Here is a 3,906-nt window from a genome sequence, read left to right on the forward strand (position 1 = left end):
ACATTTCAGTCAGGACCACTTTAGTCAAACAAAACTTTGGGCTCTAGTTTCGCAGACCAGGCGAGGCGGGGGCGTAGCGCAGATGCGCTTCGCCAACTGGGTGTGGCCAGGCGGATTTTCCAAGTTTGGCACGCCGTTCTCGGTGGCGCAAGTACTCCGCCGTCCCTCCTACCGGCGGAGAGGAGGAGAGAAGGCATGGAGTGGGTTTGACACAGCCGATTCACATGTAACCAATCAAATGAGCCCCTGTCCTTGCCTTTAAAATGCGCTGCGCGAAGGCGCAATGAAAGTTTACACAGCTGACATGGAGGTCTATTGCCGCAGGCGGAGCGGAGCTCAGGAGACAGTCGCGGAGCGGAGACCGGCGAGCAGTGCGGACACGTCACCAAAACCTCACAGGCAGGCTTCTGGAATGTCAGGCACATGAACAATGCAATAAATACTGAAAAAAAAACACTATTCAATGCTACGATCACAATCAGCACATACATATATCTCCATATCAACTGTCCCGTCACAGCTGATGTCAGATCAAAGGAGATTGGCACCGTTTATGCTGATTGTGAGGTTTTGGTGATGTGCGACAGCCAGCCAAACTTCCACTGCGCCGGCTCCGCTCCGCCTTGCGCTGAAAGTAGACGTGGTTTCAGATGGCGAGCTTTTGGCGCACCTCGGCGAAGCCTTTTGGCACGAAACTGTCACTGCGCCAAGCCGAATCTGTCGGCACCTCCCCCCACTGCGCCGCAACTCCCATCTCGGCGAACCTCCGCCTGCGAAACTTGGACACTGTCCGCCTCTGCCGTTTCGCCGGTCGAAACTAGCTCTGCGCGGGGTTCGCCTCACTGCGCCACCCCGCGCTGCGCCGGGAAACTAGAGCCCTTTATTGCCATTTTCAGTAAATTATGTTTGGCGGTCTTGGGACCTCCCTAACCTCCCATTAGTATACACGGGAAGCCTTTAGGTGGGAAGAGCACACCTCCCCGCTCTTCCATGGGCTTCATGGAGGGCTTAAGGCAGAGAGAGCCACAGCAGCAAAGACCCCCATAGAGTACAGAACAGAGCAAACATCAGTGACAACACCAATGACATTGATTAAGTTAGATACAGCAAGTAAAGGAGGGGCTGGGGTGCATTGCAAAAGGACTTTCAGAGGAAGCAGCAGAGGTAAGCAAGCTGAAGCAGAATATGGTGCCCTGTATGAGATTTGCCAATCGAATGCATAGAAGGGAATCTGGGCTGCTTTGAGCTGCTTTCAGCTGATCTGGGCTGGGACTGTGAGCTGAGCTTGACTTTGTGGCCTGCGTGAACTAACGCTATGCTCAATGAACCCATTCATGAATGATGCACTTGTTTATTTCAAAGTGATATAAAAAAGTAGCAAATGCAAAGTTTGGACATAGCAATATTGGTGCTTTTCAATCAGTCTGGATTTTTTTTTAAATTGCATAGTTTATAACACTAAACATGACTACACATGTATATCTAGATATTGTGTCTATCAAAGTAAAATCTGAAAACCTCAAGACAAAGATCCATGTAATTCTGTTTTTATGTTCTTAGATGAGTAAGATTTTCAAACCTCATAACTATGGTAACAATTTGGAGGTGTTGTGTACATTTATGTGTGACAGAGTGTTAAGGAAAAACCAGTGGTACCACTTGAAATTTTAAGTTAATTTGCCAGTATGGAACTACCAGCCTTGACACTCAAATATGTGCTAAGTAAGATTTGGGAAACAATGGAGGTTAAGCCAAATAAAGCAAATGATGAAAGTATGGACAAAGTAAAAAAATATATATATTTTAATACAAAATCCAAAATTCTTTATCAAAGTAGCTGCTTTGGGTATTGTAAAAAAACAATATAAAAAATCAGTAGAAGACAGACAACAATTGCTATGGATGTATTTCCTATGCTAAGAATATTTGTATAGATAATAAACCTGTATTTTGGCCTCTACTTTTAGATAATCAGATTTATCTAGATAAACATTTTTATTTATCAGGTATAAATAAATGGGAGATTTGACAATATAAAAAACATGGGATACTGAGTTATGATTACATGGCAACTTATTTATTATTTGGCCGTTAGCTTTATTTGAACAGCTACTGAACTGATTTGTTTTTGTATCGTATATACTATGTAGTGCTTCAAATGTGAGTGCATGTATGTCTGTATATATGTATTATGTCTGTTATAAATTGTATAGTTTTGTTTATGTTAGTCAAGAAGAAAAAAATTAACTCTGGAATTCAATTTCAGAAAAATTAGGTATTGAACAATGATTATTTGATTTAGACAATGTACTATGAATAATTGATCACATGATAACATGATCAATGACAACATAATTTAGCTTAGAAAGAAAGAATGAATATTAAATACTTAACCTAAAAAAATGACTGAATGACAAATTATAATTCACTGATTAATGACAACATACAACAAAAATGCAATATATAACAATAACACAGATACAGTACAGGCAAAGGGCAGGACAGGAGCAGCTGGTGACGCAGAAAGGAAGTCCTCTGCCGACTAGACCGTCCCATTTCAGTTCGGCCTTCATGGCCCACAGAGGACACGGCCTTGGTGGACTGCGAAAGGCTGGGTCCTTGGAAAGCTGCAGCCCGTGAGTTGAGACAGAACCTATTAGTCTGTCCTTCCTTGGTCTGGCCCTTGGTCCTTCTGGCTGCATCCTCAAGCCCGATTGGTTAAAGCAATTGTCTGTCAAAATGTAAATACAAACAGGTGCAGGTGTTTAGTGGTAATAGTCCCTGTGTTCCAATACCCATACTACCATACTATTTAGTAGGCAAAAGAAAAAAAAAAATGAGTATGTCCCAATACACAGTATGTCAGATGCAGTATGCCAAGAGTACCAGGATGTTCTACTACATCCAGTCAGATTTCGCAGTATGCATTTCAGCATGCTTTCTGACCCACAATCCTTTGCGCAGCGGAAGTTACGTCACACTGACTGAGCTGCATGTACAAGCCACACCCACATACGGAAGACAACACGACACACACATCGCACTCACCTCGCTCAGTGACAGCAAAAGCAACAGGAAGACAGAAGTAGGGCATTAATGTAATGGTCGACCCGTCGAAATGTTGATGTCATTAACTGATGTTGACATTTCGCCAGGGTCCGTCGAAAGTCGAAGAAAAAAAAGGTGCTGACCCCCTCTGTGTAGTTTTTGGAGATGAAAATCTTCACGGACTTCATACTCCTCTCTAGCCAGAGTCGTATCACAACCATTTCTAGAGCAAGTGAATAATAAGATGACCAATCAATTTATTTATTACCAATTATACCAATTAATATTTATCAACTTATTATTTCTGCAGAATCAAATTAGGTGTGTGAAAATGTTCCTGTCATTCTTGTCATTTCTATGGTCTGCCACTAAATGATGTTTGAAAGAGTCGACGACCTTGTTAAATTCAGCTCCTCAACATCATAGTCTATTAGCTCGTCTCTGCTGCAGTCAGATCTTGAATGACCTAATTGCCTTGGCTGTTGCTGATGGTGAAGACTTGATCTATTAACAGAGAGGCGGAGACAAAGAAAACCAAAGATGAATGAATGATATGTAATATATTTTATATTTAAAGTAATAAATCTTCAAAAGTACAGCACAGTAGACTCAGTTGTTGCCCTCAGTTGTTGCTTGCTGCAGCTTTAGGAAACTCACTGTAGTTTACATAGTTAACATACCTTGAGCATTCACATGCTAGACTCTGCATTCTTTGGCTGACACAGTGTCACCATCAATCATAAAGGACAGATAAGTGGAATCCTTTATCTTTTTACTTCTTTTTCAGTGAATCTGCACTAACTTGAATGAACTGCACACATGATGTCTTGTTGTCGTAAGCTGGATTCAGTTGCATTC

At 42.0% G+C, this 3,906-nt stretch overlaps 1 long non-coding RNA gene across 1 annotated transcript; it reads right to left on the reverse strand.

Moving 5' to 3' along the window:
- Window positions 1-2,592: 2,592 nt before the first annotated feature.
- Window positions 2,593-3,554, reverse strand: LOC115368598 (uncharacterized). The gene is made up of 3 exons (XR_003929055.1): window positions 3,445-3,554; window positions 3,049-3,271; window positions 2,593-2,731 (listed from the first exon to the last, which is right to left on the reverse strand). It is a non-coding gene; the product is annotated as an uncharacterized LOC115368598 (long non-coding RNA).
- Window positions 3,555-3,906: the final 352 nt, after the last annotated feature.

The sequence above is a fragment of the Myripristis murdjan genome, chromosome 1 (genome assembly GCF_902150065.1).
Source record: "Myripristis murdjan chromosome 1, fMyrMur1.1, whole genome shotgun sequence".
NCBI classification, from domain to species: domain Eukaryota; kingdom Metazoa; phylum Chordata; class Actinopteri; order Holocentriformes; family Holocentridae; genus Myripristis; species Myripristis murdjan.